Here is a 21,214-nt window from a genome sequence, read left to right on the forward strand (position 1 = left end):
ACATATATATGTGCCCTAATTAATAATACAATTTTTAAGCTTTCACTAATAAGGACAAGACTAAAATATAAATTTGAATGCAATGAGTCACAGTGTTACAATTGCCCCCGTGACGGGGGCAGTTGTAACAGTGGTTGGGGGCAATTGTAACACTGTAAAAAATAAGTCATATTAACACACTTTATCTCAAATAAAAGCACATCACTAAGTAATATGTATTTTTTATAATTTAACATTTTACTTATATACTTATACTTATACAGTATACATAATTACAATTATTTTGTATTTTTATTCGAATTATTTTATTTTTCAATTAAAATTGTTCATTTTTCATCTATTTTTTTTTACTATGAAATGTAGTGACATGTAGTGAAATATGTTCATTTACTAACATAAAAGTATGTAATCCCAGACAAAAAATCTGCTTGCATTGAAAACACATTGTTACAATTGACCCCGGTCACTGTGTTACAATTGCCCCCGATGGGGCAACCATGATAAAATCTCATATTCTAACTAGAAACACCTATACTAGCATAGGCTGCTGACGTTAATTTGTGACCAATAACATAGAGATACAATTCATCTAAGTTTAAATTAGTTGACATGTTATCTTTAGACAGCAGAAGGAAAATACCGTAGACTAAGAAATTTAAGTTTACACCTCAAAATCAGTTTTTTGTTCAAAACTTCAGCTGAGATGAAATGATCATTCTATCCTTCCATAGGCAGAGAGAGGACCCTACTGAGCATGTGCACAAGAAGTCTCACCCCTCTAGTTTATTTCTAATTAGAATTATTGAGTGTGTTTCAATTCCCACTGGAAGATTTACAGATTAAAATCACAGAGCAGAAATGAACACCACACACACACACACACACACACGCACACGCACACGCACACGCACACACACACACACACACACACACACACACACACACACACACACACACACACACACATCTACAGAGAAACTCTAGAGAGATAACCCTTTAGTCAGCTGGGTCTGGCACTCTGTGCACAACAAGCCGAACCACCAGACAGAAACGCCACTACAAAACAAACAAAAAAAAACCTGAACAAACTGGAATGTTATTTGGCCCTGAACAGAGAATACACAGTGGCAGAATACCTGAGCACTGGTGACAGATCCAAAACTAAGGACATCCTTGACTATGTACAGACTCAGTAACACAGCATCATCATGGAAAGAGGCAGTGCTTTTAGGAGCCAGGTTTTGCAGGACTGCTCCAGCACTGCAAGGTCTTCAGTGAGCACCTGCTCCAGTAAAATGAGGTCTGCTGCGTGAGTTGCCAGACACATGTCATCTGTGTGTCATCGGTTAATAGGTCACATCATGCTAATCCCAGGCAGTCCAAAAGTAGAGGGCCTGCACAAAATACCGAAATCTCCTTTGGTTTGTGGTCTAGCAGCCTACTTTATACTCCTAATCCCTGTCTGTTAATACCTGTTTACTATTATTATTATTAATTTACTCCTTGTTGTATTTCTTTTTCTGTATCTGTCATGTGTTTCCTAACTGTGGTACTGCCATGACAACTGAATTACCTCGCGGGATCAGTAAAGGTCTGTCTGTCTGTCTGTCTGTCTGTCTGTCTGTCTGTCTGTCTGTCTGTCTGTCTGTCTGTCTGTCTGTCTGTCTGTCTGTCTAGTATCTATCTATCTATCTATAGTTATCTATCTAGATAATTTGAATTAGGTGGGTAGGTCATTTGTATAGAGGTCAAACAGGGTTGGGGTGAGAACGGACTGTGTTCTCCATTCACTCTTATTGTGTCCAAGGTGAACTCTGAGCCTCTGGTTGTTTAGCAGAGATGTGATTGTTTGCTGTTGCCCAGGCAGGGAGGGATTTTGTGAGTTTCAGTCGGAGGCCTTGGTGCCAGACAGTATTGTAGGCAGCTGTGAGGTTGAGGAACACTTGTTCCTGTCTTTAATTTGGTTGCGGTCGGGTGGAAACCTCGTATCTCCATTTTCTTTTTTTTTTGGCTTATTTTTTTAAAATATTGGTTACGCTTTATGTCTGTCTGCCTGTAGGTTTTACAAATATTTAATCAATGAAAAGTATTAGAGCTTGTGACTAAATCTCATAACTCCATTGGATATTGGAAGACAGTTTTTTATATTCTTCATTTCCTGAAAAGTAATGGTTTTGGACATCAAGTTTCTGCCCGACAGCGATGATTTGCTCAACAACAAGCTAGAGCAACAAACAGGCTAAGACATTTTTAACAGTTAAAAAAGAAACAGCAGCATGTACCTTGTGGTATGCGGTATGATGGGGTTAATCTGTGGTTAATCTGATTTTGATGCTATATTAATTACTTTAGCTGGGGACTCCCTGGAACCCCCTCAAGGACCCCTGGGGGCGACCCCACTTTGAGAACCAGTGGTAAAGAGAATGTGCAGAACATGATGTGAGGAGCAACCAGGGTATACAAAATATACACAGTATACAGGCGTGTGCTCTGTTGTGAGCAACAGCAGCTACAATAGGTCCTTATAGTAGTCTTTCTGTCTCTCTCTAAGCCGCTGCCGGAGAATGCACTCGCTCCTTCTGCTGTGATAACAGTGATGGAAGCCCAGTTAGCAGCATGCATTGATGAGATATGAACGTGTACAGATGGACAGAGAAGATGAGAGGAGCTCAATGCATCATGGGAAGTCCCCGGTGGTAAGTTACATGTTTTCAAAGCGCAATTGGGAAGGGGAGGGGGAAAAATCCTCTAAAATCTTTCAACATTTGGGGCACCCGATGGCCTAGCGGTCCAGGCGCAAACCACATATAGGTTCTAATGCGTCGTGGGTTCGAATCCCTGATCCCGCCGAGCTTTGCTGTGTGTCACTCCCCGTCTCTCTCATCTTTTTTTTCCTGTCCATCTCCACTGTATACTATCATTAAAGGCAGAAAAGCCCCCAAAAATTAAGACATTTTTCTAAAGTAGCAGATCTACAAGCTCACAATGTGTTGCAATGCGACGCGTTGTCAGCTTGTAGAGGCTATTTTCACTTTTCTTAAAATTGAAGCTATGGCTATTTGTGGGTCTTTGGCATGAATTAGTTTGAGAACCCCTAGGCCAGTGGGTTTTCTCTGTATCAGGGCCCACTTGAAAATCTTGAAAGCGTTTGCGGCCCACCCATCTGACCATGGGCCACGTGCATCTTCAGAGCATGTACCTTTTAATGATCATTCAATCGATTGTGTGCCGGCTCTGGCCCGGTTGGGAATTGCTGCTGTCCTGGAAGATTCTATAGTGGCTGTCACAGTCTCCTGACTTTTCCCATAGAAAATCTCTGGTGGGATTTGAAGACGATGGTTGCAAAACGCAAACCCAAGAATATTTGTGAACTGGAGGCCATTGCACAGGAGGAATGGGCTAAGATTCCTAAATGAACGCTGCCAGAAGCTAGTGTCTGGCTATACATCATGTTTATATGTCATTATGTCATGACATAATGACACAAAACGGTACTCTAATAAGTACTATAGATGCTTGTCATGGAGAGTCTGAATACTTTTTAATTAAACTGCTTGTAATATTAGTTGTGTTGAGATATTTCAATTGTTCTTGTTTGTTTTGTTTATTTCAAATTGCTGACAGTGTGTGAATCTTGCTGTGGGGTCTGAATAATTTCACTCAAAGCAAGTGTTATTATTTTAACTGTGGTGAAAGCCGGGACTATTTGCTATAGTAATGTTGAAAACAGGGACATTTTTGTGTTTTTGAGATATTTGTCAGGCCTCGGGACACCCAGCTTGAAAGTGGGACAATCCTGGCTCTAAACACAGTCATACCAAAGCCATGCCACTAGATTTTTGAACAGCTTCCACCTGGCTACCACCAGACTTTTGAGCAAGCGCTGAGATCTGCTTGTCACCACACTGTCCTGACAACACAGGCCGCCACACAGGATTTTATTTTTGTCAGTATACACTGTATATGAATATATAACCATGTTCTGTAATGGTTGTTATAATCTGCTACTTTTAACTGCTTCATTTTTTAAATATAGATTTGTCCTTAAATCTTACACATGTCTGTCATTACATCTGCTGCTATTTTAACTGCCTCATCTGATCCCACTGCTATTTTAACCTGTGAACTGTATGAATGTATCATGCACCTTATGAATATATCATCTCCCTTATGAATATATTGCACACCCTACCGTACTGTATATATTTCACACTGTCATCTTGTGTTTTTCTTTCTTCCCTTTCCACCTTTCTTGGAACTGCAATGGTGGCGCTTGTACGACAAATAATTTCACCCACTATTTGTATGCCTGTAAATCTGTGATGTGACTATAAAGAGTTGAGTTGAGTTGAGTTGAGTTGAGTTGAGTTGAGTTGAGTTGAGTTGAGTTGAGTGGTGGACAAAGGTACAACGGACAGACTGACAGCAACAAGCCGGATATACTGTATACTTATACTATAGTTGCAATAGCTGATCCATAAGCTATTATTTGGTGCAGAAAACAGCCTGCAACAAAGTATATCAAGCCCTCTAAAGCCCCACCACTAGCGGGGCTATATAAGAACAGAGATAAGATATGTGATTTTGAAGTAAGTAATCGCCCTGGCAAAGAGGAGTTTCTGAGGAAGGTAACACAATAGCCAAATCTCCATGTAAGTTGTGAGGCCTCTTTAGACATGAACTGAATAAAAAGTTTCGAGCGCACTGACTTCAGCGAGCCAGAGAATGAACTTCACCGGGAGGGCTTAGAGGCCCCCATAGGGAGTGTTTGGTTAAGATTAATTTCCCTATGGATCTAGGTGGAATGAGAAGGCTAATCCCCAGGCCTTGCATTCCCATGATGTTCACGGTAGCTTTTGAAGGTTCCTTCCCTTCCCTCCACCACCCAAACAGGCACAGGCACTCGGCTCCAGACTTTGTTATGTCTGGCTGTTTTCTCTTCAAATAATTGCAGAGTAAAATGGCCAGTGTTAATTTAACTCATATAGTGTACAAATAGAACCAAATGCACCCTGTTGAAGACCCAAGTGTCGAAACGTGTCGGTCAGCTGTTGCCTTGCTCATCTGCTAATTAAATTATATATTTTTTCACCTGAAGACGGAGTGCCTCAGTATTTCTTCTGCCTCACCACAAGCAGAACTTTGGGTTCCTTTGCTTCAGAACCAAATGCACCTCTGTGTCAGAGTTACAAATGTATATTAACACTTAGATTTTTTTATACTGTGTGTAAGTTCTAACAGGAAGAAAATATGGAAGAAATGGAAGAAAATAAATGGAAGAAATGCTTGAATGTATGAATTCCCGTTAGTGAATGCATACCTTGCAATATTCATATTGGAGTGATCAGTGAACATGCACATGCGATTTTTCATGTTTGTAAATTGTCTAGCATACAGTATTTCAAATTGTTCTATATTCACCCTGTCAGCAGGGTAGTGCATTATTTGTTGCCAGTTCTAAGTGGTGCGAGCTAGATAGCCTGGCAGTGCTCTGTTTCAAACACCTGTCTAACTGCACTGACTGACTGTCAGACTTTAAAAGCTTTCTAAATGGTGTTTAATTTCCGTATTGTATTTCCCAATGAAGAGGGAGCTGTGGGCATCTCACCAGGCCAGGCTTAATGCACGGGCTTTAGGAGCTGCAGCCCGGGGCACCAAGCTCTGGGGGGGCACCAAACACCTGGCCAGAAAGAAAAAAAAGACCAGATTATTGCAATAATGGCGGCGAAATACAGTCTGGGGGGGAGGTGGGGGGGGGGCTGCTGAAATTCAATTCATGGCTCGACCAATGGGCTCCATGCACAGCAGGTTCACTCATGGGGTACTTTGTGACGTAAGACAGTGATTCTTAAAGTGGGGTACGGGGACCCCCGGAGGTCCTTGATGGGGTTCCACAGGGTCCCTAAATCCATCTACCCCCTTTAACCCTATATAGGCCTACTGTGCATCAAATATTTGAAAATATCTGAATCATAGCTCTTGAGTGGAGGATTGATTGGCAGGTGCATGATATTATTGGTTAGGACCAAGGCCCAAGGAATCGGCGCTGGAAATGAAGCTCTCTTCCGGGTTCTCTTACAGCCTGCTGTTCCTATTAATGGCCCAGCAGATGTTGCTATTTCACCTTCTACCAGTCGCAATATCTCAATACAAGTGAATGAGGTTTTGGGCGGACTTTAGACTTGATTTTATTACCTTAGTACATTTTTTCATAAACACTTTATTTTTTCAATCGCTAGTTTAAAGTCTTTTTTAAATCATCATGTTATGCGTTTAGTAAATTATGGTCCCATTAATTAAAAACGTCATGATAAAGTAGGGTATTTTCTAGGGTTTCTATACTGGTTCTACCGAGTGAAGACCCGCCCTCGCTCCGGTTGCAGCCAATAGCAGTTGTTTCCGGTAGCATTTCGGAACCGGAAATTCAAAGATGGCGGATTTCAATTCACCGAAGGCTTCGCTTTGTCCATATCTTTTTTACAGTCGGTTAGTGGTACTTCTAATGTAAGCACGCATGACATTTTAGTTTGACAGGAAGTAATCAAGAGCTGACTTTTCATTAAAAAAATACACCATTATGACCATGGATAATTGGGTGAAAAACATTATTTCAGCTAATCTTTAAAGGTCTTACAGCAAATCAGCATTTTGTCTTCCAGAAGGACTTGTTTGGTACCACGTGCCTGAGTGCTATGTTGTGCTATGTTTGGCATTAACTGCGCTGCTTGAGCTGAATCAACCTCAGTTTCTCAATGGTGTTTAGTTGAGTGGGGTTTGATCGGAGTTAATCTGAAAAGCGTTTAATAAAGACTGCAGTGCCAGTGTGACATATCCATCCATCCTTATCCCAGAGACATAGGATAGCTAAGGATGTGTTACAATTTATAAGGATCATTTGTTTCGCCTGCTTTCATACAGCAAGCAGCGAATATTTTGTTTGGCAGGAGGAAACTTGTTGACAAGCCACATGCTTCAGATGGAGTACACACCACAAGCCACAAATTCAAAGCACATGCTAAAACTGAAAATTGGACCCTGAACTACACATTTTGACTATAGTCTGCATAGTTGGCAGCAAGTAGATAGAGAAGTATAGAAGACCTGGATGTTTCTGAGTGTGAGAAAGTTTCCTTTGGCCTTTGAAGGAATGAGATGGTTACGCAGATTCACACTTGAATGCATGAATTCCCCTCGGCATCAATAATGGTCAATCAGTCAGTCAGTCAGTCAGTCAGTCAGTCAGTCAGTCTGTCTGTCTGTCTGTCTGTCTGTCTGTCTGTCTGTCTGTCTGTCTGTCTGTCTGTCTGTCTGTCTGTCTGTCTGTCTGTCTGGCTATCTATCATAGCTCAAGTATTTTATCTGAGCCTTAGTTTAAACAGTCACTGAGAGGACTACGGTATGTGACATAATGACATTATTTACAGACTTGACATAATGATATATTTATTGACATAATTATGTAATATATATACATTTATTCAACTTTATTCAACCTTCCTGCTGAAACTGGTAAGTGTAATAAGAGGACAGATGGAGAGGTTGTGAGACTATTGCATGTGTTTGTATTACAGTAAACATACATTCAGGTGTTGTAGCAGCAACAGCAGTAATATAAGATTATAAAATAAATAGACTTAAAGTCTGAGACGAGACATCTACACTTGATCTGACTGAGGTAACATAAGGTATATAGAATATATTCTATTCTATCAATAAATATGTTGCAATGACTATATGAATGTCTATAGTAGCTAGTGACAGCTACCTGGCCTGGCTACAAGCTAGTGACACCTGGCCTGGCTACAAGCTAGTGACAGCTACCTGGCCTGGCTACAAGCAAGTGACAGCTACCTGGCCTGGCTACAAGCACCACCGACAAGACCGAAGAAAGAACATCTACTCTGCCTCATGGGACACTGTTCCCCCTCAATAGGCCCAGTCTTTGGGCCTACGGTACGGGTACGTACCGTCCTGAGTATGACTGTCTGAATAACAACAAGCACACTCGCAGCTGTGGGCTACCGGTGTGTAGCCCTCGAGCGAGTACGTCCCACTCTGTGCCGATTACCGGCTTAAACCCACACCATAGTCTCCACTGTTTACCCTGCCAAAAGCCACTTTACTGGCCACAGTTGTGCTTCATTCACATGTACCAGTGTCATGCCTCCACTTACCGCACCTGGCTGCGAAGGCTGCCTCCGGTTGTCCCAGAGAGTGGCCGAGCTGGAAGGAAGGATCTCGCTGCTGTACAGCATCAGGGTGGACGAGCTGGCCAGCGACTCAATGATGTCCATTTGCCCGGACCCCATCCCATCTGTCTCCGAGCAAGATTCCACCGACTCCGAGGTCTCCCTGGGGTCCTGCTGCCGTAACTCCAAAAACGGCCGAGTTGGACGACACTGTCCCGGCCTGGCCCGAGGACGCCGACCACTGGACCAAGCGGGGCGTAAAGCCCAAAGTCAATCAAACAGGGAACAGCCCTAGAACTCCTGCACTCCTACCTCAGTAACAGAACCTTTGCTGTTGTCTCAGGGGACATCTCCTCCCCCTCGGCCCCTCTTACATGTGGTGTCCCGCAGGGGTCTGTTCTTGGACCCCTACTATTCTCCATTTATATGCTGGAGTTAGGTCACATCATCCGCAAGCATAAACTCCACTTCCATTGCTATGCGGATGATTCACAATTATATGTCCCGATCGAATCCCCAACCACGGGAAGCTTGGACGGTCTAAAGGCCTGCCTCGCTGACATAAACTTGTGGATGTCACATTTAATAACGAATACCAGGCTTTCCTCCGAGGTGTAAAGTCTGGTGATGCGAGGTTAATCCCAAAAGAACAGAACGTTCTGGCGGCTGACAGGCTTGGTTGGGGAACTTCATGGTTACTGGCACAACGGATAATTATGTAATATGTTTACATTTATTCAACTTTATTCAACCTTCCTGCTGAAACTGGTGAGTTACTCACCAGTTTCAGCAGGAAGGTTGAATAAAGTTGAGTGTAATAAGAGGACAGTTGGAGAGATTGTGAGACTATTGCATGTGTTTGTATTACAGTAAACATACATTCAGGTGTTGTAGTAGCAACAGCAGTAAGCATGAAACACTGGACAGGTCTGGTAGAGTAGAGAGATAAGATTATAAAATAAATAGACTTAAAGTCTGAGAAGAGACATCTACACTTGATCTGACTGAGGTAACATAAGGTATATAGAATATATTATATTCTATCAATGAATATGTTGCAATGACTATATGAATGTCTATGGTCGCTCTGCCAGGTTAACCGTAACATAACTTGGAATAATAGATGTATCAAGGGCTCTGACCTCTAATGATTATTTTTAGGGTATGGTTATTGTACTGACTGCAGTGCACTGTGAACACTGACACTTTTCTTTCACGTTATTATTATTATACATTTTATTCGACTGGCATTGCACTGATTGTAATGGACACTTTAATTGTTTTGGGGCGGGATACGGTGAGACACTGTAACCTTATGTTGTTGTTTTTCTGCATAGTGCAGTTATACAGTAGGTATACTGTTGTTCTGTGTTGATGTTGATGTTTTTCTTGCCTTGTATTGCATACGACAGTACTTTCCTTACTCTATGCTGTGCTGCCTCTGGGCGACTGAAATTCCCCCGCGGGATCAATAAAGGTATCTATCTATCTATATATGTACAGACTATAAACAGTGAATATGAGAATCAATACAGTTTCAACAAGTCTTATCTGGTTGAATTATGTAGACTGAATACCAGGCTTTCCTCCGAGGTGGAAAGTCTGGTGAATCCCAAAAGAACAGAACGTTCTGGGGGCTGGCAGGCTTGGTTGGGGAACTTGATGGCTCCTGGAATTTATAATATAATATTATTATTATTATATATTACTATATATTATAATATTGTGAGTTAGAGCAAATTGTTTTAAGAACTTTTCAGAACATTTAGGTCACACCAACTCTGGACACACAACATGAACTTGAGTTGAATTAGGCATGGAGGAAATTGGTTGACACGGAAACGAACCAAGATGGCTGAAGACGACGTATGATGTCTCTCATCCAATGAAAGGATTCCACCTCCACCCGGAAGCTCACCACTGTCAAATCCATTATGTCACATGTTTATGTTATCAAACTGATAAGGTTCATGCTAAAACCCAAGTCCTTTCTGTCTCTCGTTAGAGAGGGAACCCTCTGCTGGGCGCTTTTAGCCCGACCACTTGGGATATTGTAACCTTTCTCTCTCCATCTGAATGGAATACAATTTAATCATTATACCCAATGGCTGCCTGTCTCTGTGAGTTTTCTTTATTGCCTTTCTGAAAGTAATCTGTACTTTATATGGGTGATAAGAACATTTCCATCAGCGTCACTTTCGTGTCGTGCTGCAAGCTTGTTCATCTGCTATTTTTGAAAATCTTTGAAGGATCTTTGAAGAAAGTGTTTAAAAAATTTGGCATCATTTGGGATTTTTGAACACAAATCTTCTCTTCTGGGGGTCCCTGGCACAAAATGTTTTCAAATGGTTGTCCGCAGCCAAATAATGTATCATTTTGGGGGTCCTTGTCACGATAAAGTTTGAGAACTACTGATTTAGAAGGCATTTGTAGAATCGGCCTCAGGTCTTAATGGGTTAAACCCTAGTTGACTAGACAGTCTCCCAAGTGTCAAAATTAGGCCCACGCCCCCAGAACCACGGTAGAACAGTGAAGCGGCCGTCGCCTGGTGGTCAAATCTGGCATAGCAACACTTCTGCATTTAAAATGCTACTGAGCTAGCTCACAACGTGACGCGTTGTGAGCTAGATCGGTAGATCGGTTATTTCCGACTGTCACGTTGCGTGTTGTCAGTGGTTCAACCATATTGGGTGACTGTTTGTCCTAGAATAGGACGTTAATGTTCAAGAGGTTAACTTCAACCAACTATACGGAGCTAGCTTGTACAGACTGAATGCACCGCTCAGCGGGAAGTTTTATTTTTATTTTTTAAGATGGCGAAAATAGGGACGCCAGGTTGAAAGTGTCTAACTGGGGTTTTCAGACTCTCTACTGAAGACCGCAAGATATGGAGGGGAACGGATCTGAAATCCATTATATACAGTTGGATGTTTCTGTATTGTCAGCTTTCTTAGTGGAACCGCCCACTTCCGTCAGCATGCGTGTCTGTGTATTTCTGTGTATTTGCACAAAACACGCTAGCTTTATTTGTGAATAGAAACCGCCTTTTAGGTGGTTTGTGTATTTACCATTTGTGTTACATGCATGTTTAATTTCATGGCCATAGATAACTATTTAACAGTGTGTGTGTGTGTGTGTGTGTGTGTGTGTGTGTGTGTGTGTGTGTGTGTGTGTGTGTGTGTGTGTGTGTGTGTGTGTGTGTGTGTGTGTGTGTGTGTGCATGCCTGCTTATACTGCATGATGTTACGGTTTTCACATCAAAGTGCATACTGTATCATGTGTGTGTACAATGTAATGTATGTGCATACATGCATGCATCTGCATATGGTTTGTGTAACGTTTGCTTAATTGTATTGTGGCCAGCAGGCCTGGCCACAATGTCATGTATTATGTATGTAATAGTTTAATGCGAAGCTTTGCTGACTTGATATTAGTACGGTGCCTGTTGGGCACCGGTCTACTTGGGAACGATGCAAGTTTGAAATGCATGTCCCACCCAGTTATGCAATTACCGCTGTAACATCATATTGATGCCATCAGAGTACTCCATATGGGTATTCGCTGTTTTATCGACCTTTTTGGAGATCTGCTGATCCGACCAACTTCCCACTCGGCACATCATGCCCTCAGGTCCTTTGCAATACACACGCCGAGTTTGAAGTCGATTGGTCCCATATATGGGCATGACCATATCGGTCAGATAGGAGGTTCTGGACCGACCCGGGTATCTCACTCCTTCGGGTCCTTGGCGATGTGCACACTGTGGCTAAACATAAAATCCAGAATGTACCGGAATCGCCACCAGTGTTGTGGAGCTGTGCTTGGCTTGGAGTTGCTTCTTCAAATTTAAAATAGAGCTCTCTGAATCTCAGAAATGTTTGCACCTTGCACAGTTTGCTTTTCACTGTGATCTCCTCACCCCTTTCACCTACACATTTTGTTGTTGTCGTAGAAACGCTATTTGCCCCCACAGCTTCCTCGGGTCCTGATGGGTAAGGTCACCCAGCCTGGCCGAGATGCGCTCCACAGAGCGGCCCTTTCTATTAAACCACTTGAACCCTGTAACCCTATGTTGTTCACTGCGCAGTCCCCCGGGCCTCTATACTAGGCCCCCTATTTTACCCTCTACACCAAATCTCTTGGCTGAAAATAGCATCTATCTCTATATCTATCAAAATATTGGTACCCCTTCCCTGAGGCAAAGCCCCTTAGAGTGATTTGTGTTTTCATGGTGCTACTTGACACCATACACTACTGTATGTCTGTGTGTTTGTGTTGTGTAGGTTGTTTAGTGTTTTTGTTTTGTTTTTTGTTCGCTTTTACTCACTACCCCGAATTTGTCTTGTATTTCATTTTTTGTCGATTTCAAGTGGCATTGCTATGAATCTAGAAGTAAATATTACAGGTGTGTGCTTCCTCAGGTGGGCATCAATCTTTATATAACGAGTATCACAGGTAGCAGTAATAATGACCAACTTTATTCTTACGATGTAGCTGCAAAATTAAAGTTAACTTTATTCCAAGCATATGTCTAACCTAAACATAATATCCTGGAATGTTAGAGGCTTGGGTCACCCTATCAAGCGCAGAACAGTTCTAACACATCTTTAAAAATAAAAATGTCTCTATAGCTTTATTACAGGAAACTGATATGACTTCAAAAGAGCACTTAAAACTTAAACAGGGTTGGGTTGGGCAGGTTTTCTCTTCCTCGGCTCATTTACATCTAACAGTAGAGGAGTTGCTATTCTTATTGATAAACAAATTCCCTTCATATTTGAAAACCCAATAGTCGACTCAGAGGGCAGATACATTTTAATTACTGGTTCACTGTTTGGTCAACATATGACATTGTTAAATGTATGCACACGTAATGAGGACTGTCCTGAGTTTATGGCTGAGATGATTACTGTTTAGTTATCACTGTAAAGGTGTGGGCTTAATTGCTGGAGATCTTAATCTGCTTATGGATCCTATGGCTGATAAGCCACCTCCTGCACCGGTGAGATCAAAATCCTCCGCAGCCCTTAATGGTCTGTGTGAGGAGGTTGAACACAGAACACCAGATTAAAGCAATTAGGACACACAATCATGTAATTTCGTATGACCCAGTTGAGATCAATAACACGTTTTTAACTTTTTTTAATAATCTTTATCAAGCACATATTTCTCCAGCTAGTGAATGTATCGATTCCTTTTTACAATCTACTAAGCTACCTGTGCTGGCTGAGACTGAGGTCCACCAGTGGGTGGTGCTGTTTTCTAAAGTTATTGGGAGGGTGCCTTTATTTTACTACAGGTGTTTGAGATTTGTAATTAAGTTTCTGTTCAAGGAGTGCTAGAGTTATGATTAGCAGGGCAGCACACCAGTGTCAGTTTGGTGTTAGAAGGCAGACAGGTGTCCTCTCTGTTTTCTTGTGTGACAAAGCATTGTCTGTGAGTATTATTTGTATGTTTATGAGTATATCAAAGTAATGTTCATTTATGCTATATTTGAATCCAATTGATGATGTTTTTGTTGTAATTGTATTTCAGTTTTACTCCTGGATTATGAGTAAAAGAGAGTTAACACCTGATACCCTTGTCCGGAGTTATCTTTCTGCCTAACTGCGCCTGTCAAAGCAGTGAGGGCAGAACAGTAAAAAGACAGAGACGTCTACAGCAACTAATCTAAGAGGATTAGTGCACCGGGATGTGCAGCGCGCGTGCATGGGTGCGCAGGGGGGGCCTGATCACTGTGCTGTGCCTCCCGGCCCGGCTTTCAGTTGTTCCGCCACTGCAGTCCACGCTTACAAATCAAGTTCATCCAAGAACTCTAAATCGTCAAGGCACTCTAGTACGGCCTCGGCAGCACGAGCAAAGGCCATATTTGCTGAAAGGGTAATTCAAATGAGAGTCAGACAAGCAGAGCTCAAAGTGGAGGAAACGAGACTGGAGGCCACCATTGCAGCGCTTCATTAGCAATGTGACGCAGAGGCGGCCGATGCTGAAGCCAACGTATATGAGGCTGCAACTCACGAAGTGGAGGAAAAGCGCACCTCTCTCAGAAATTGAAACCCTTACAACGCACCAGTGAGTATGAGAAAGACCAATCCTTACAACATGACAAGTTAATGCCAGATGAACATGTGAAGCCTAATGAGGTGCCACCAGGTACCACATTTCATCAACTCAAACAGGAAGTTGACATGTCTGAACCTAGAGATAGAGCCGATATCTCATTTAATCACCACAACAATGGGAACAAGGGTGTTCTACAGCCATCTCAGGGCTACGAGGAGGTCCCTCTGCCATATCAGGGCTCCGAGGAAATCCCCCAGCAATCCCAGGGCGGGGAGTGTGCCTCTCAGCCATCCCAGGGCTACGAGCATGCCTCTCAGCCATCCCAGGGCTACGAGTGTGCTTCTCAACCATCCCAGACCTACAAGTGTGCTTCTCAACCACCCCAGGGCTACGAGTGTGCTTCTCAACCATCCCAGGGCTACGAGTGTGCTTCTCAACCACCCCAGGGCTACGAGCGTGCCTCTGAACCACCCCAGGGCTACGAGCGGGCTCACAAACCTGGCCATGTGAATGTTCTCAAGACAAACATCTTGGAGAATGAGCGACCGAGCTACTTCCTTCCACGCCAAAACAACTTCCATGTAAAAGAAAGTTTAAGCTGCCAAGGTCAACATAAGATTAACTCTCCCGTTCTTGGTCAACCGAACTGGCTGACTGAGGTTGATGTCATGGGAGAAACAGTCTTCCAAGGCACAAGTGCAGATGAAAAACCTGTTAACTCCATAGAAGAACAAACAGTCCTGCACATAATGGAGAAGGAGATCTTTCAGGATGACACAAATAGCTGGGTGACTCCACTGCCTTTTCGCTCCCCAAGACCACGCATCCCCAATAACAAACAGCAAGCCAGTCAACGCCTCGCCTCAGTCTGTCGCACGTTGAAGAAGCGACCTCTTATTCCTGTATCTACCGACCCAAACTTCCCTCTCATTCTGACACCAGCTACCCTCCTGACCCAGAAGGTTGGAGCGCCATCAATACCGCCTGTCAATTTTGATGAAGGTGACCTGTTCAAGCGCCAGTGGAGGCAGGTGCAAAACCTCTCCAATGTCTTCTGGCATCGTTGGAAGAAAAAGTACCGCTCTACTCTACGAAGCCGCAGGAGGTGGCACTCAGATAGGCCTAACCTACTAGAAGGGGACCTCGTCCTGTTGAAGGACTGTCAGGCCAAGCGGAATTGCTGGCCGATGGGTGTAGTGGCCAAAACCTTCCCCAGTCTTGATGGAACATGCAAGACTTTCTTGAGACCCATTACAGAAACTTTACTACTCCTGCCAAACACTGATAACGAGGACGATGGGAAGAAAATGTAACTCTGACATGTTAGTGATGTCAGGCGGGGAGTGTGCTGGCTGAGACTGAGGTCCGCCAGTGGGTGGTGCTGTTTTCTAAAGTTATTGTGAGGGTGCCTTTATTTTACTACAGGTGTTTGAGATTTGTAATGAAGTTTCTGTTCAAGCTGTGCTAGATTTATGATTAGCAGGGCAGCACACCAGTTTCAGTTTGGTGTTAGAAGGCAGACAGATGTCCTCTCTGTTTTTTTGTGTGACAAAGCATTGTCTGTGAGTATTATTTGTATGTTTATGATTACGTATATCAAAGTAATGTTCATTTATGCTATATTTGAATCCAATTGATGATGTTTTTGTTGTAATTGTATTTCAGTTTTACTCCTGGATTATGAGTAAAAGAGAGTTAACACCTGATACCCTTGTCCGGAGTTATCTTTCTGCCTAACTGCGCCTGCCAAAGCAGTGAGGGCAGAACACTACCTAAAGTCTCTGCTGATGATCGCTTTCTTTTAAATGATTCCTTTTCATCTGAAGAAGTTTATGACATCATTAAGGCTATGCCTGTTGGGAAATGTCCTGGCCTTGACGGATTCCCAGTAGAATTCTACCTACATTTCTGGTCTGAATTACAACCACTTTTCATGCCTATGGTAAAGGAATTTGTTGACTGTAATATTATCCCATGCTTCATGAAAGAGGCAGCTATCACACTTATTTTTTTTGAAGGATAGAGACATGCACGAATGTTCATCTTACAGGCCAATTTCACTTCTTAAAACCGACCAGATGGGCTTTGTTAAAGGCCGTAATGGTGCAGATAATATATGCCGCTTGGTAAATATAATTGATTATGTTGGCAAGGATGGAGGCGAGTCTGCAATTATGTCGTTGGATGGAGATAAGGCCTTTGACCGGGTGGATTGGAGCTTTCTCCTCTCTACCCTGGCGCATCTTGATCTTGGCTCTATAAATTCTATAAAAACATTATATACTTCACCAACCGCGCAAGTTTTTACAAGTGGCTTTCTTAATTTCTTAATTAGTGGATTAATCTAGCAAGAGGGACTAGGCAAGGATGTCCACTATCTGGATCTTTTGCCCAATCAGTTCGATTAAATTCCAATATTAAAGGCATATTTGCTGGAAATTTGGAACATAAGATTTCTTTATATGCCGAAGACACTCTACTATTTTTATCTAATTTAGATCAATCAATTCCTAATTTATTATCAGTAATTAATTTATATGGCTCGATTTTCTGGCTACAAAATACATTTATCAAAATCTAATCTCTGTTCAGTTACCCATATTGATGATGAAAAACTCAATAGTTTATCTCCTTTTAAACATACAAAAGAAGGCTTTACTTATCTTGGTGTTTTTATATCTCTGGTTCTAGATAATTTATTTAAATATAGCTACACACTTCTTGTTCTAAAACTTAAAGTAATACTAGGTAACTTTAAAAAAAAAAACTAAAGTTAAATTGTTATCTTTTGTGGTGGCAAATGTTTCACAACACCCACTCCATACATTTCACCCCCGGAAGCCCTTTTCTGTTATATTTTCTATTGAAACGGTGGTGGGCCGTCCTTCCCGTGAAAATGACGTCATCCGGCCGGAAAACAGAAACGGAAATGCACCGGTTTCCTGTTTGGCCAGGATCTACCACACCGGTTTCCTGTTTGGCCAGGAACTACCGCGCTAATAACAAAAAGGAATCTCTAGCTGTTTTTAAAACATTGTAGGATTTGAAGATGGAAAAACCACAGCAAAAGAAAACACAGCTCACAGTAACTAAAGCTCCACTGGCTAAGAGAAACGATCCACAGATAGTATAAAACAATTAAAAGAATGCTTTTTGAAACGCTTCCGTGTTCCGGTGAAAACAAATGGAATTCTGGGTAATGCAGGAATAAACGAACGACCTGCAGTGACGGTAATGACCAGCAGAGGCTGCTAAAGATCGTTATTTGTGGACCTGCCTTGTATTACTTTAAGGAGGATATGAATTTATGGACTAATTTACCTCTAACTTATAGGTTGAATTAATGTAGTTAAAATGAACTTATTTCCAAGATTAAATTACTTATTTCAGTCGTTGCCCTGTCCTATTCCATCATTATTTTTTAAAGAATTGAAATGCAGAAATTTCTAAATTTCTCTGGAACCACAAAAAAATACGTCTCTCTCTGGCCACTTTATGTAAACCATATAAAGAAGGGGGTCTAGCTCTGCCTAATTTTGAATTATATTATTGGTCTGCTCAAATCAAACAAATGACTGAATGGTTTGAAGATTCGGAAGATTCTCTTTGGAAATCAATAGAATCCCACTTTAGTCATCCAATTCCGTTCCGTTCTTTTCCATTTATAAATAAGAATTTGGCAGGGCTTAACAAATCCCTTGTTATTGATTGTGTTTTATCAGTTTGGCCTAACTGCAAGAAATATTGTAAACTTCCAAACAGTATATCTGTTCTTTCACCTGTTTCTCATAATCCGGATTTACCGGCAAGTTTAAGTGAGATACATACTGTAGGTGGACTGATAAAGGCGTTAACAATTTGGGTTGTCTATTTAGAAAGACAGACTTGAAATCCTTTTCAGAGGTGAAGGAGGAATATGGTTTGTCCCCTACAAACTTCTTCCAGTATTTACAGTTGAGATATATTTTACAATCACTGATTAAGAAAAATATTTTTAGATTTCAAATAGATGAGATAGAGCAACATTTTTTTAGTACTGAATCTATGTTGAAATACACTTCAAAGATCTATAAAGCTCTTAATGGTAGAGTGACTTCATCCTTCCAGCCTTGAAAAGGATATGGGAAAAATATTTAAATGTAATTATAGATCAGGAAACATGGACAATGATATGTGCAAAAGTAAACCTATCTACACTTTCTCCTATAGAGTGTTGGAACCTAACTAAAAGTTATTTTTCAAAACATTTTAAACTCCAGTTTGTTTAAATAAGATGTCCCAGGAGTATTCACCTTTATGCAATGTAAATTAACTTTGGGTACATATTCACATATGTTCTGGTTTTGTTCAAAGATTAAACCCTTTTGGCAGACAATTCTTGCTTTAATCGAAACAATGTTTAAGTTCAAACTGGGGAAATCGTCCCTTTTGTACGGTACGTCGGTACCTCTTAGGAGTTGACTTAAATGTAATTATGAGCTCTCCACATAGAAAATTGTTTGATTTGTTTCGATTTTTGGCAAAGAAATGTATTTTAATTTTATGGAAGACGGATAATATTCCAAATGAACATATGTGGATGACCCAAATAATGTCTCTGTTACCCCTGGAGAGGCTTAAATATGAAATGCAGGATAAGGCAGAGGTATTTTTGGAGGTATGGTCCCCCCTTTTGGACTTTATGGAAGCGAGTAATTGATTCAGACTGGTTCAAGATCTTTATTTAGGCTGTTTTATTATGATGTTTTATAAGTGACATCCCACCCTCATTTGCACACACGCATACGAGGGTACAACGGATTTCTGGCTTGGGTCTCACAGTTCGGATGTGGGAGGATTGTGGTGGCGGTGTGCCCTATGGCTTCTGTTCGTTCCGCCGTGGGGTGGCGTTGCCCCGTCCACAGTACTGGGCAAAAGACTTGTGCCCGGTGGTGTGGGTCGAGGTTTTTGGCGTCGCCAGTCCGTGGCGGGGGGCTGCAGGGGCGTGGGGCCCTCCTCGCTGCACATTGCTGTCCTCCTCTCATCGGGGTGGTGGGATCCGTGCTATAGATTTTGCTGGGTCCCCCCCCTCCCCCATTTCTGAAGCTTTTACCACTTGATTATTGTCTTTAATTTTTTGTTTTACAGACTTTGTTTTTGTCTTATGTGTATGATTTTCTGTATGTAGCCTACATTATTTTGTATGTAGGTCTGAATCTGTTGTAGTCTTGTTTAAATGTTCTACTGAAAAATCTCAAAAATAAATGATTATAAAAAACATTTTTTTTTTTAGATAGCATCTACAAGCACCTCCATGCTGGAGCTTGTAGATCTGCTATTTTCACTGAATGTTTGCCAAATGCAATGATTCATGTGGTTAAAGGAATCAGATTTTTCGCTTTATGTCTGAGTCATAGTGTCAGGGGATTTGTCACAGTACCCGTTGTACCTGTCTGTCTGTGTCCCTTTGTGCCCATATATGGAGATCTCTGTATCTGTCTGTCTACCTACCTGTGTCCCTTTTATGCTCATATATGGAGATCCCTGATGTCATTAGTATAAGCCCATACCTTATGTATTGGCATGCCCATATATGGGCATATAGCGGTCGGATCTGTGGCTCTGGACAACTGGATCTACATACACTTTGAGTTAAATGATGTCATTGCCAGACCCAAGGGGTCGGGCTTACATGAGCCTTTTACCTGTTTCGTCCATACATGGGCAGGGGCCATTTGTCCTCCGACCCCAGCCAAAAAAAAGTTTGTGACGTCCCCTTTCGTCACGAACTATTCATGACATCATGAACTTCAGTTATAAAGTGGTTTGTAGGTGTGTTACATACTAGGACTTCATTTTGGGTCTGGCAGAACCAGGTCTCCTGGTCTTATTTTAAATACATCCATGGGTCTATTGAGAGAGAAAGAACAATACAACGAGGGACAGACATTTCTCTGTATTAAAAGTGGTTTTAATTAATTAATCAATCAATCAATCAATCAATCAATCAATCAATCAATCAATATTTATTCTTTAAACAAGTGTTAAATAGCTCTATATTGTGATAGTATAGTAATCATTGCTATAGAGTGTTGCTATATGGTTTAGCCCACCTTGAACCCATATGGGACCCACGTGGGCGTGCTGGCTGGGAGCTGTTTAGTAAACAGAAAATACATTTTCAGGTCAGGATACTGATTTCATCCAATCAGACAAGAGAACTCATACAGGATAAACAAGTGAAATTGGAAGTGATTAAACACAAAAGGAACAGACAAAATTGAAGCTATAAAATTATTGAAGCTGATGAATGATTGGTAGCCTATACTCTTTCCTGACTGTCTGGTGAAGCACCTGAAAATGTATTTTGTGCTTAAAGAGCTGGAGAGACCAAGGGACCCCTGTTACTGAACAAACACTCTAGTGATATCTATACCTTGGAACAACATACTTTTTGTTTTAACCAAAAATATCACTTAGCCTGCAGTGGCTTTAATTTGTTCTCCTTTGTAACACTGAAAGCATGCAGATGGAACCTATTCATAGGCAGTGGTGTAAAGTAACTAAGTACATTTACTCAAGTACTGTACTTTAGTAGGACCTACAATTTTGAGGGTTTTTTTTTTTCAATTTTCTGTAGCCTACTTTTACTTCTGTTCCACTACATCTCAGAGGCAAATATTTGATGTTTTACTCCACTACAATTATTTGAAAAATGTAGTTAGCCTGCTAGTTACTTACTAGTAAAACATACAATAACCACTTCAGACCAATACATTTTCTTGAAAATTGTAAAGTAAAGTAAAAAATACCTCAACATTGTAGCCTACTTAAGTACAGTACTTGATTTACACAATTTGCAGTGCAACATTGACAATCCTGTGTCATCCATGCTGCATCCATCCAGCGGGAGGTGCTTAGGACGCCTCGCCTCATAAAAGCATGCATGGTGAGGACGTACAGCACACACACACACACACACA

Source organism: Gymnoscopelus braueri (genome assembly GCF_963280865.1).
Source record: "Gymnoscopelus braueri genome assembly, chromosome: 3".
In the NCBI taxonomy this organism is placed as follows: Eukaryota; Metazoa; Chordata; class Actinopteri; order Myctophiformes; family Myctophidae; genus Gymnoscopelus; species Gymnoscopelus braueri.